The sequence below is a fragment of the Cornus florida genome, unplaced genomic scaffold (assembly GCF_030987335.1).
Source record: "Cornus florida cultivar Cherokee Brave unplaced genomic scaffold, ASM3098733v1 CherokeeBrave_3.0.0_Hap2_Chr07, whole genome shotgun sequence".
Lineage (NCBI taxonomy): Eukaryota > Viridiplantae > Streptophyta > Magnoliopsida > Cornales > Cornaceae > Cornus > Cornus florida.
The window spans coordinates 48,326,003-48,340,143 of NW_026775577.1; positions in this window are offsets into that span (position 1 = coordinate 48,326,003).

Below are 14,141 nucleotides of genomic sequence, written 5' to 3' on the forward strand. Positions count from 1 at the left end.
CAGCTCCGAAGCCTGGTGAGACTCTTATCATGCATTTAGCCATCTCCAACATAGCTATAAGTGCAGTATTGATCAGAGAAGAAGGTAAGAGTCAGTATCCAATCTTTTACACCAGCAAGACAATGACAGATGCAGAATTGCGATACAGCAAAGCCGAGAAGACCATACTAGCATTAGTATACGCAAAAAGGAAACTTCGACAATTCTTTGAGTCACACAGCATCAAAGTTCTTACCAACTACCCCATGCGAGTCATTCTTTCTAAACCGGATTTGTCCGGAAGAATAACTAAATGGGCGATTGAGCTTAGTTCTTTTGACATATCCTACGAACCGAAGGTGTCGCACAAAGGGCAAGCGCTAGCTGATTTCCTCATGGAGTATGAAGATAAATCTGAGGAGCCAGGCCCTTCCAAACCACAATGGGAGCTTTGGGTAGATGGTTCCTTGAACTTGATTAGTGCTGGAGCAGGAGTCATTATCACAACTCTCGAAGGCACCAAACTGCAGTAGTCAATTCGGCTGACTTTTCCTGCCACTAACAATGAGGCGGAATACAAAGCCCTGCTAGCAGGACTCTGGTTGGCAAACCAGCTTCAGATAAGGTGCTTAAAAGTTTTTAGTGATTCTCAGCTTAGTGTGAATCAGGTAACAGGCCAGTACCAGCCTAAGGAGGATAGAATGAAGGCTTACAGAGAAGTTGTGGAGATTGTCTCATGAGGGTTCGACCAGATCGAGTTTCATCAAATACCTCGTGAGGAGAATTCTGAAGCAGATCAGTTGGCAGCAGCAACATTTTCTTCAAATAAAGATTTGGTCCGGATTGTACCAATCGACATATTGGACGAACCAAGTATAAGCCCTCGATAGGAGATAACGGTGATCCCAATTGTCCCACGCGAACCATGCTGGATGGATCCATTGGAAGCTTACCTTAAGGAGGGGACTCTCCCGAATCAGAAGGCCGAGGCACGAAAACTAAGGCTCACCGCAGCCAAATATGCTATCATCAATAACCAATTGTATTGAAAATAATTCTCAGGTCCTTACCTGAAGTGTTTAAGCCCCACAGAGGCTCTCACGATACTTTAGCAAATTCATGATGGGGATTGTGGCAATCACTCCGGAGGAAGATCTTTGGCGTATAAAGTTCTGACTCAAGGTTATTTCTGGCCTTATTTGGCTCGGAATACTGAAGAGTATGCTAGCAGGTGTGATAAGTGCCAGCGACATGGTCTAATAAAGCATCAACCCGCTGAAGATTTGCACGCAATGGTGAATCCATGACCATTCGCTTAGTGGGGGATCGATATGGTTGGGCCATTGCCCAAAACGGTGGAGAAGAAAGAGTATGTGTTGCTAGCCACTGATTATTTCACTAAATGGGTAGAATTTGAAGCCTATTCAAGTGTGACCTATGAGCAAGTAAAGAGTTTTCTATGGAATAATATAATCTGCTGATTCGGGGTGCCACATGTGATTATGATGGACAATGGCCCAAATTTAGATAACAGCAGCACAAGAAAGTTCTTTGCCGAGCATGGGATTAGGCAGAAGTTGGCCGCAGTTAGCCATCCTCAGGGGATTGGACATGTAGAAATAACTAATCGGACCATCTTCAGCTGTTTGAAGAAAAAGTTGGAAAAGCTCAAGTCCAAATGGTACGAGAATCTACCTCAGGTACTTTGGTTATATCGAACCACCCCTCGCCGACCAACAGGAGAAAGCCCTTGTGCCATGGCTTATGGGTCAGAGGCTGTCATACCTACGGAATCAGCAGTTCTGACTCTTCGGACTTACTTGGTACTCGAAGGTAATAATGACCAGCAGTTCGAGCATAGCCTCGATCTCTTGGAAGAAAAAAGGGATGTTGTGACCATTAGGCTCGCTTCATACCAGCAACATTTGCGTAACAGTTACAACAAGCGCGTTAAGTTCAGATGTTTTGTGGAAGGAGATTGGGTGCTGAAACAGGAAACGGCCCATGTAAAAAAGTTGCAACCCAATTGGATCGGACCTTACAGAGTCACTGAAGTGGTGGGAAAAGGAGCCTACCAATTGGCAGAAGCTGATGGGCGTCCAATTGCGCGTCCATGGAATGCAATACACTTAAAAAGGTACTATAATTAGATGATATAGTTTGTTTACTTTCTATTCACAGACTACATACGTCTATTTTTTATCCAAGTATGGCTGCCTATAGGCCTATTTAATAAAAGTTTCTTGAAGTTATGCACATCTTTGCACATCTTTACTTCTTTAGTAGAGTGGGGCCTTACTTCTCTTGTCATAATAGGGGGCAATACACCCTACTGTTGATATTACAACAAAAAACGGATATACGACAAAAGAAGCAACATAAAGCAAACAAAACGAATAAATTTTGACTTTTTACAAGTGTAGACACTAAAAATTTAATGGACTTTGGTGTTGACAAATTAACCCATTCAATATGGGTTTAATGTTTAATTAAATTGTTTAATTGGCCTAAGCTTGGTCCACTTAAATTATTTAATTAGCCCAGCCCAGATGATTAAATGGAAAGATAATTATTCCTAATAAAATATATTTGGAATAATTATTTTTAAGGATAATTATCACAATATAACCAGCCCGGCCCAGTTATAATTTTATCTTTATCAGGAGATGACACGTGTCATCATCCTATTAATCCAAGAAGCCTATAAATAGAGATCTGGAGAAAGAAGAAGGGGGACACAAATTCAGAATTCAAAAATTCAGAATTCCAGAGAGAAATACAAAAGCTCTCATCCCCAACAACCAAACCCAAAGGCGAAGAACACCAAACACATCAAATCGTGCCGGTCTTTATCAAATTCCACGGTAATCAACAATAAGCACATCCAAAGTCGTGCCGTTTGTCATCCAAATTCCACGGTGATTCAAGATCAAGCTCATACAGCCCTTAGATCCAACCAACCAACAAAAAAAAGGAGATTTAATCAGAGGATCAGTTCTTTCTTTTGTAAAGAATATTACAGAGGATTATACCTCAATTTCTCAAATTAATAAAATTATATTATTTGCTTTATATTTTGTTTCTATTACAGACTTACAAAATTTGTGTATAAATATCTGGCACGCCCGGTGGGACCTCTTTTGCCTTTCATCTCTTTCTCCTACCATTAGGTTTCGTCTCTGTCAGATTCTATGGCTCCCCCTAAGACTCCAACAGACAAAAAAGCCCAAAAGAACATCGCTACCACAAAGGTCGACGCCAAAGCCACCATGAAAAGTGGCACGAAGGCCAAATCAAGTGATGGAAGTACCTTGGCGGGCCTTGTGACACATAGCAAGTCCCAGGCGATGGCTTCATCCAAACATCAGCAAGACTTGGTGAAAACCAATCTTGCAAAGTCGGGAAACGTGAAAACCCAACATGTCAAGAACCCTGACGTTGTTCCAGAGGAGACTCCGCTACCAGATTCACCTCATTCCATCCATGATGCTCGCTCTAGTGTCGGTTCACCCCCAGAGTCACCACGTCAGACTTTAGAGTATTCAATCACTTCAAGAAACATTGACTCTCAACTCCTATCATACTCAGATGTGGTCGCTGCTATGATGACTGGAGCTGCCACGGTGGAGGAACAACTAGTAACTATGTCTCGTGCCATTGAGAACCTCACAAAGACTGTTGAAGAGAAGGACTTACAAATCACTACGTTGATGAACAAATTGGAAGTTTAGACCTTCGGTGAATCACCAGTATAATTTGGGCATCCTGCATCTTCCACACCACCGCCAATTGGGAATCGTGCAACTTTCACACCACCACCGTCTGGGAATCCTACATCTTCCACAGCTATACCGACGGAGAATCTTAATTCTACCGTGCAAGGTACTCATATGAAGGACCCCAAATAGACGCCGGTCACAGAATATGTGGCTAATCAAAACCAGACGTCGGTGACAGAACATGCAGCTAGTCAAACCAATTATTCTTCTTCAGTCTCTTCATTATCTGTCGCACAATTGCAAGATATGGTAACGAATACAATCCGAGCCCAATATGGAGGCGTCTCATAGAGTACTCTCATGTACTCAAAGCCCTAAACAAGAAGAATCGACAGTATGAGGATGCATGTAGGATACTGACCTCTGAAGATTCAGCAATTTAACGGGAAAGGTAACCTTAAGCAATACATTGCCCATTTTGTCGAGACTTGTAACAATGCCGGAACAGAGGGGGACTTACTAGTTAAACAGTTTGTTTGCTCCCTTAAAAGAAACGCGCTTGAGTGGTGCACCGACCTAAAGTCAGAGTCAATTGATAGTTGGGACCAAACGGAACTAGAATTCTTGAATAGGTTCTATAGCACTCGTCGTACTGTTAGTATGATAGAGTTGACTAACACGAAGCAATGGAAGGATGAGCCTGTAATCAACTACACTAATCGGTGGAGAGCACTCAGTCTTGACTGCAAGGACCGATTATCAGAAACCTTTGCTGTAGAGATGTGTATGCAGGGAATGCATTGGGGTCTTCTTTACATTTTGCAAGGTATAAAACCTTGCACATTTGAAGAATTGGCTACGCGTGCCCATGACATGGAGATCAGTATGAAATCCCATGACGGCAAAAGTCCCGTGGCCATAGAACCATGCAAGGATAAGAAAGATTGGAAGAAGGGTGATAAGTCGTTAAAGACCGCTGTTAAAGATTCCATGGCTATCTTAACCACCCCAATCAAGATATCTGTTAAAGATGATAAGAAAGATGATAAAAAGCCTCGCCAGTTTCAAGAGAGGGAAAAACAGCGTCCTACGCTAAAGGAGTTAGAGAAGAAGGAATACCCCTTCCCCGATTTCGATGTCCCTGGCATCTTGGAATGTTTACTCAAAAGTAAAGTTATAGAACTCCCTGAATGCAAACGCCCTCAAGAGATGGGACGTCTCAACGATCCAAAATACTACAAATACCATCGTATTGTCAGTCATCCAATTGAGAAGTGTTTTATCTTAAGGAGGTGGTGATGAATCTGGCAAAACAAGGAAAAATCTTATTGGACACGGACGAAGTTGTAACTTCAAATCATACTACTGCTACTGTTGGATACGGACAAAGTTGTAACTTCAAATCATACTACTGCTACTGTGACAACCTCTGTCGTGGGGAGTGCTCATTCTCAACCTTCAACTTCTGAGATGTATTACACAACCATCCAGTTTGGCTCATTGGAACCAATCCCCATCTCTCTTTGCAAAGGGAGTGCACTTGACGTTTCAACCTTTGCAAGGGTCTTTCCTCAGGATGATGAAGAAGGATGGACTTTGGTGATAAGAAAGAAACCACGGAAGCAATGAGCTGACATTTTTCAGACTAGTTATTCTGATAGGGGGTAAAGGATGAAGAAACCTCAATATCACTATAAGCAGTCTGGCCATAACAGAAAATGGGTCAAGAAGACACAGTCAACTAAATACGCCTCTATAAGCAAAAGGATCCAGAAGCCCATTACTTTGCAAGAGTTCTTTCTAGAAGGATATCTAGATGCTGAAGTTGTGATAGCTTACATGGTTTCAACTAAAATGAAGCCCCGATGGTGAGAATAGCAAGGATCAAGATGAAGCCCAGACTGTGGAGAATTACGCAAAGGATGTAGCCATCATTGAAAAGTTCGATGACGATGAAGTAGTTGGAGGTACGCTGGATTCATGTTATGCACCAATTATTTTCACTGAAGAAGATCTTCAGTTGGGTTCGAAGCCGCACAATTGTCTTCTTTTCGTTTCCGGTTACGTAAAGGAACAAAGAGTTACTCGAATTCTTGTTGATGGTGGATCAACGGCGAATCTCATGCCAAAATTTACAATGAAAAATCTCAGCATCACAGTCGACGAGTTATCTCGTAGCTGTCTTATTATTCAAGGTTTTAACCAAGGATGACAGAGAGCTATTGGCATGATTCGAGCAAAACTAATTATTGGCGAGCTCCAAGTTGAAACCTTATTCCATGTTATTAATGCAAAGACGTCCTACAATTTGTTGTTAGGAAGGCCTTGGATACATAGTAATGGTGTCATTCCATCGACTCTTCATCAGTGCTTCAAATTCTACAAGAATGGCGTACAAATAGTTGTGGCGGACCATAAACCATTTACAGAAGCAGAATCTCATTTTGCTGATGCCAAGTTCTATATCGATCATGATACACCTTCAGAAGTGCCCATCCCAAGCCATCCATCTACACAAGAGGTTCAATCTACAAAAACAAAAGAAGCGTTAAGTGATCCATTAGATGTTTCAGTGACAGACATTGTAAAGGTAGCTAAAACACGAGGTGTCTCAATAAAAGCACATCGGACGAAACCTATTTTAAAGTATGTTCCAAAATCTCAATGACAAGAAGGGAAGTCACCTGTCATTGAGATACTTGAAACCAAGGAATTTAAATTGAAAATGTCACAAACCAAAGAGAAAGAAGATATGCAAAAGCTGAAAGGAGAGTTAACTCTTCCTCTCCCCAAGATTCAAAAGTCTTCACCTTCCAAGTCTCCGTTAAAAGGATTCATGCGGCCTTCTCAATCTCTGGTCAATCATGGATCACTTCCAAAACAAAGGACTGATGAAGGATTTGATCCTAAAGCATACCAACTCATGGCTAAGTCGGGGTATGATTTTACAAATCCTGCAAACCTTAGAAAACTAAATTCAGAGGTCACCGGTGAGAAAATGCATGGCCTCAATGAGACACAGAAGAAGTTGAAAGATCAAGGGCATAAAATCATTCCACCCAAGTCTGGTATCGGTTTCGTACTTTCTGAGCCACTTCAAATTCACATCACAAAAAAAGATAAGAAGTCAAACACTTTTTACATTGGGTTTGAAGAAGTTGCGAATGAACAAGATCAACAGACTATAAATCAAAAATCGGTCTTCGATCGTATTGGAGCTCCATGTGATCGAATATCTGTATTCAATAGGTTGTCAAGCCAAGAATCAAATGTTTCAAGTTCTCATGTCGGCAGTTTGCCTCGTGCCTCTATTTTTAATAGAATGAGCTTTCATGACCAAGGAAGAAAATCTCTAAAACCTCAACCTCGAAAGTCAGTATTTTCTCAAATTAGTACTATCAATGATGCACCGCTAAAAAGTAGTAAGAGTGGGAAGTCAGAGGAAATAAGCATTGACGTGGTGAACAATAGTGAAGTTCAGAGCCTAGTGTCCTCGCGAATGAAACGTAAGACAGAGGTAGATGTCACCAATGATGTTACATTAAAAGCTAGAAAGCGAACCATTGTATTCACTAATCAAGCAAAAGAAGTGGAAGACATTGGCGAATCATCTTGTGTTACTTCATACCACATCACTATTGAAGAGGAACCTGACGCTGAACAACTAGATGACATCGAGAAAGCACCAGCAACACTAGAAGACGGGGGGCAGGCTACCATTGATCAACTCAAAGAAATCAACTTAGGAACTGATGATCAACCCAGACCAGTTTTCATTAGTGCATTCCTAAGGCCCTCAGAAGAAAATGATTACTTTCAATTGTTATCTGAGTACAAGGATGTCTTCGCTTGGACATACAAAGAGATGCCTAGTCTTGATCCTAAAATTGCAGTGCACAATCTTGCTGTCAAACATGGGACACGTCCGATTAAGCAGTCTCAACGTTTCTTCCGTCCAGAGCTAATTCCGAGGATAGAGGAAGAACTTAACAAATTGATTGAAGTAGGGTTCATTCGTGAGGTCAAATATCCAACATGGATTTCGAGCATTGTTCCAGTGAAGAAGAAAAATGGACAGATTAGAATTTGTGTGGATTTTTGTGATTTAAATGAGGCATGCCCAAAAGATGATTTTCCTCTTTCCATCCCTGAACTCACTGTAGATGCAACCACAGGGCATGAAGCTTTCTCGTTCATGGATTGTTACTCTGGGTACAATCAGATAAGAATGACTCCGAAAGATGAGGAACTAACTGCCTTTCGCACTCCTAAAGGCATATATTGCTACAAAGTTATGCCCTTAGGACTCAAAAATGTGGGAGCAACATACCAGCGCGCCATGCAAAGGATCTTTGATGAAATACTCCACAAGATTGTTGAATGTTATGTTGATGACTTGGTGGTTAAGACGAAAGAACAAAGGAATCATTTACAGGATCTACGTACAGTTTTTAATCACCTCCGAAAATTTCAACTTAAGATGAATCCTCTTAAATGTGTATTTGGTGTGACTTTAGGGAAATTCCTGGGATACACTGTACGTCATCGTAGTATTGAGATTGATCCTAATAAAGTGCAGGCCATTAAAAAGATGCCGCCACCAAAGAATTTACACGAGCTTCGAAGTTTACAAGGTCAACTTACGTTCATTCGTAGGTTCATCTCAAATTTGGCTGGCCGTTGTCAGCTTTTTAACCGACTCATGAAGAAAGACGCCCCATTCATTTGGGACCAATCTTGCCAAAATGCTTTTGATAGCATCAAAAAGTACCTTCTCAATTCTCTGGTATTGGGAGCACATGTACCTGGAAAGCAGTTCATACTTTATAGTGCTGCGCAAGAAGAATCGTTGGGTGCCTTACTTGCTCAGAATAATGAAGAACATAAAGAAAAAGGCATTGTATTACTTAAGTCGCAGACTCACCCCAACGGAGCGAAATTATCCTCCAATTGAAAAAACATGCCTCGCACTTGTCTTCGCCTCTAAGAAATTGAGGCATTATTTCTTAGCTCATACGATACATCTTGTTGCAAGGGCTGATCCTCTCAAATATGTCATGTCTAAACCGATCCTTTCCGGACGCTTGGCGAGGTGGTCAATTTTGTTCAACGAATTTGAAATTGTTTATGTGCCACGAAAAGCAGTAAAAGGACAAGTCCTGGCAGATTTCTTGGCTGACCATCCTATTCCTGCCGATTGGGAAATTTCTGAAGATTTTCCTGATGAAGAAGTCTTCCTTGTGGACATCCTCCCTCCATAGATGATGTTTTTTGATGGGGCAGCACGAGTAGACGTGGCCGGAACAAGAGTAGTGTTTGTCTCTCCAAAAAGACATATTATTCTGTACTCTTTTGCACTCACTGAAAACTGCTCAAATAATGTAGCTGAATATCAAGCCTTGATTATCGGCCTTCAAATGGCAAATGAGATGAAGATCATGGATCTCGAAGTATATGGAGACTCTAAGTTGGTGATTAACCAACTTCTTCAAGAATATGAGGTTAAAAAAGATAATCTAGTGCCGTACCATCGTTATGCCTCTCATTGGTTGGAACGATTTGATAGCGTCATGCTAGAACACATTCCGAGGAAAGAAAATCGGATAACTGATGCTTTGGCAAATTTAGCTACAACATTGGCATTAACTGCTGAGGATTTGGTTGATGTTCCTGTATGTCAACGATGGGTCTTGCCACAAGTCTTGGAAGATAAATTTGAAGAAAGTAATTTGGTTTCTTGTTGGACACAAGAGGAAGAAGACTGGAGACTCTCTATCATTGATTATCTGAACATGGAAAGCTTCCTGAAGATCAACGCCACAAGACTGAAATACAAAGACGAGTACCTTGATTCATCTATTACAATAATACGTTATATAGGCATTCATATGAGGGCCTTTTCCTTCGCTGCCTCACAAATGATGAAGCCACCCATGCAATGAAGGAAGCACATTCTAAGATTTATGGAGCCCATCAGTTTGGACCAAAACTTCACTTTCATGTCAAAAGAATGGGTTATTATTGGCCCACCATGGTCAAGGACTGCTTGGAGTATGCAAAAAGGTATCAAGCCTGTCAATTCTATGCTAACTTCATACACCAACCACCGGAACCATTGCACCTTATTGTGACGTCATGGCCATTTGATGCATGGGGATTAGATGTAGTTTGTCCTCTAGACAAGTCTTCAAAGGGCCACTCGTATATCTTGGCTGCCACTGATTATTTTTCCAAATGGGCGGGAGCTGCACCCTATAAACATGTGAAAAAGGAAACAGTGGTTGATTTCATCAAGTCTAACATTATCTATCGATATGGTGTTCCTCGACACATTATCACTAATAATGGGACGAATTTCAAAAATAGTTGGGTAACTGACCTTTGTGAGAAGTTTGGTTTCAAACAACGTAAATCCTCCATGTACAATACCCCTGCAAATGGTCTCGCGGAAGCATTCAATAAAACTCTTTGTGAGTTATTGAAGAAAGTAGTCAACTAGACAAAGAGAGATTGGCATGAGCGAATGGAAGAAGCATTGTGGGTGTGATACCCCTCGGATCCGAGATACGGGTTGATCAGGCCCAGGCCCAAACCCGAGGGAATATCTAACAATAAATATTTTATAATGAACACAGAATACAAAATGAATTAAGAAATGAAATTAAAGCTGAAAGGAACTAAAAATAGAATCCACAAAATAATATAATTATTAAAATCCATCAAACCCAAACTCCAAAACTCCATCAGTTTACAACTCGGGAATCCATCTCTAGTAGACCCCTATTAAACATCCAAACGGAAGATAAAACAACTGTAATAAACATCCAGAAATAAAACTATGGAGAGAGCCCTACATCGTCGGAAGTGAATAGAGACCTCTGCTCAGCACGAACACGTCTAAGCCTGGAACTGTCGTGTACCTGAAAAATAGAAGTGGGTCAGGCCCACGCGCAAGTTCTATAATACTACAATCCAAACAGAGGCCCGATAAACATGTACATCCTAAATAATTTAACAATAGCTAATAGTCCGTAAGTGTATATATATATAGTCACACTAAAGGACTCTCACTGGACTACAGGCCGGTCTTAACCTGAATAGAGGTAACATACTAAAAACGCACACGAAGTCGGCATGTGTACCTAAACCTAAACAGAGTACACCTCTAACCATCGTATCCAGCTATGCATCCCAATGCATATACGCTCCCTAACCGTCAATCCTGAGACTCAAGCTCATATCGGGGTACCATAACAATATATTTAGAATCCATCCTGAATCCTAGTAGTGCCGCTCAACTAGTTGTTGCCATGACACTACAATCAATAGGACTTAACTTTTAGTTAATCCAATTCTTAATCCAGAGTCGGTAGGTTTTGGCATTTTGAATCCAAACCGTCCCTAGTATACCATCGTCCCATACCGGTGTATACAATCCAATCATCCAACAGTTGATAATACAGACAACTACCATAACTATCAACTCAATCCATATCTCTCTTTATGTTACTAACAGTCATATTTTAAGCATCAATAAACACAATCAACCATATCCATAAACAGACTCAGTTTTATATCCATTACTGATACTATCAATTAAACACAGTTAAACTATTTTTCTACACATGCTCAGTTTATAGTGTTCCACAAAATCTGATCTAGTGTTAAGTTTAAATTTTATTAGCATCCAACATCCAGCAGTTGGTATTACAATCAGTTAAGATAACCATTAACTATGTCCATTCCTCCACTAAGTGATACTAGCAGTGCTAAGATAAACATCAACAACAGAAACCACAGTATCTATATAAACATGCTTAATTTAAGTTATTTTACAAAATTCCCTTTAGTGCCAAGTTTAAGACTTAATCTCATTCAACTCTAACACATCCCAGAAGAGTATAATCCAGATACATGCTCAGGTTATAGAGTTTAACAAGTTCCAGTTATATCATCTATCTCACAAGATTTCTATTACAGAGAGAGTTAAACACTACTAGCTTCACAGAATTAAACATAGTTTAAATACCTGATTAAGTCCCTACTGTCCAAGCTAATCTAAGCAAGTAGACTTAATTAACACCACAACAGAAACTTTAATCTAACCAAATATATCAATTAGACCCTCCATAATCACCCTGCACTCAACTGAATACTCCGGAAACAACTACAGCATGCAAAACTTACTGGAGAACGAAGAAAAAATAAAAATTCACCAAAGGAGACGTCTCCAAAAAGTGGAGCCGTCTCCTTTAGACCTTGGAGACGGCTCCACTTTTTGGAGCTGCCTCCACCTAAAAAGGGAGCCGGCTCCCTCCAAGGGAGAGCCGGCTCTCTCCCTCTCTGTCTCATCTCTTCGCCCTCTATCTTCGTTTTTATGCCTCTGCTACCTCACGCCATGATTTCTGGAGACTGTAACCCACTCCCAGTACATCCCAGTTCGTGCTTAAGTCCAGTTAACATTACACACATTGCTTTAAACAGAGATTCATGCAAGCAAACAACAGGTTCTTAACAGTTTTACAAAGCGTGAAAACTTACAGACCAGTTTCGGTTTAAGCACAAACAAAGAATGTTTTAATTGATCTGATTAATCCTAAAATTGTTGAAGAATGCAAAGAACACGAAACCTAAGGGAGAGAGTGAGGATAGAACTTGCCTTTTTGAGATTTTTGTTAAAAATCTCCACGTTGTCTTCTACGATCTCCGGCAATTCCTACTGCAAACTTCCTCTGTTCCTCATCTCTATTTCCACATACGTGTTTAGGTTTTACTTTCCTTAAAACCCTAAGTAGACTTATCTTATATATTTATAGGTAACCAAAAACCTAAGTCCAATTATATCCAAAGTCTGAAACTCGGCCCATAAACACAACCTAGTTTATAAACCCTGTCGGCTCATTAAATTAAACCTAAACAGAACTAAAACCCTAACCACACTTTTATACCTAGTCATTAATTAAAATATTTAATTATTAATTCAATTAAAGAAACAATAAAATTCCAAGTTAACGTAAAACAAAAAATAAAATACAATTTAAAGAAAATTAAAGCCAAATAAATAATTAAAACAATTAACTCAAATAATCACAATTAATGTAAATAATTCAAATAATTAATAGTAAACCAAATAATTAATTCAAATAATACAAATAAGTCAAGTAAGTCAAATAATTAAAAAGTCAATTAAAACATAAATTAAATACCAGGACTATCCTTTTGAAATTAGGGGTATTACAGTGGGCATACCGCATTACACATCGTACAGCTACTCAAGCGACTCCGTATTCTCTTGTCTATGGTGTAGAAGCGGTTCTTCCATTGGAACAACAGATCCCTTCATTAAGGATTGCCATACAGGAAGGCCTTATAAGTGAAGAAAATGCCATCTTTTGTCTTCAAGAACTGGAAGCATTGGATGGGAAGAGATTAGAAGCTCAACAACAGCTAGAGTGTTATCAAGCTCGACTTTCTAAAGCATTCAATAAGAAAGTTCGACCTCGGTCATTTCAAGTTCGAGACTTAGTATTAGCTGTTCGGAGACCAATTATCATGAATCGCAAGGGAAGTAAATTTGTGTCTAAATGGGATGGACCATATGTTGTTCGTGAAGTTTATACTAACGGTGCATATCTCATTATTGATGAAGATAGAGTAAGAGTGGGGCCCATTAATGGCAAATTCCTGAAGTGCTACTACCTATGAAGGCAATGCTCCTGATCGTACGAGCTTAAACTGCACTATGCTCCTGGCCGGCATGAGCTAAAACTGTGTACGGCCTAAAAAAAAAAAAAAAAAAAAAAAAAATTTCATACCCCTTTTGAACTACGTGATGACTTGATCCCTCGTTTGGGGGTACGTAGGGAGCTTAGAATTTCATTCTAAGTTTAGTGTGATATATAAAAAAAATTCACTCCTGGCCCGCAAGAGTATAAACTGTGAATGGCAAAATAAACAAATCAAATTCATTACTTTGTCATAATAAAATGATATTTTATTACAAGGTATGTGGGAAAAAAAAAACTTCTCATTAAGGCAACAAAGGGAGATCCTTAATTTCAGTTTGAGCATTTTGTAACAGTTTCTCCATGAAATTCAAGGCTTTTATATCATCATCAGTGACAATGGAGGTCTCTTCGATTGAATGTTGTTCCTCCTTGAATTTTGCAATGTTAGTTTTTCTTTGGAGAATTCGGTTATTAGATTCTTCAATGGTGGCTTTATGTCTTTCCATACAAGCATGCAAAAGTTCGATTTCTCTCCCACAATTATGCAGAACTTCTTGAGCTTATTGCACAATCTAAAGCAAAAGCTTCTTTAAGGTGAGAACCAACATTGGCTAAACGTCGAGAGCGTACTTCTTCAGATAAGGCATGATCACGCTTGAATCGAACTTTGTTATATTCTTCACCACTTTGAATGTATGCATCAATTCTATGGCGG